Source organism: Buceros rhinoceros, unplaced genomic scaffold (assembly GCF_000710305.1).
Source record: "Buceros rhinoceros silvestris isolate BGI_N320 unplaced genomic scaffold, ASM71030v1 scaffold22803, whole genome shotgun sequence".
In the NCBI taxonomy this organism is placed as follows: domain Eukaryota; kingdom Metazoa; phylum Chordata; class Aves; order Bucerotiformes; family Bucerotidae; genus Buceros; species Buceros rhinoceros.
In genome coordinates this window covers 1560-1837 of record NW_010402135.1, presented here as the reverse complement: position 1 = coordinate 1837, position 278 = coordinate 1560, and positions in this window count along the sequence as shown.

The window sequence follows — 278 nt, the reverse complement described above, 5'->3', positions numbered from 1 at the left end:
AGCTCCCAGTCCTCCCCATCCCCCCTGCCAGTCTCAGTGGCTGGTGGCCAGGGCTCAGGGTGACAAACCTGGGTGCTGCCTGAGCACCCTCGCCTGGGGCCAGCCTGGATGGAGACCCCAGGCTTGGCTGTCTGCGCCTGCGGCCAGCCTGGATGGAGACCCCAGGCTTGTCTTACAAACACCCCCAGCACCCTCCAGACCCCAGCTCCTTGCACAGACCTACAAAAAACGTCTCAAAAGTGGGTTTCACCTCACCAATCCCCCAGCCCCGCTCCTAA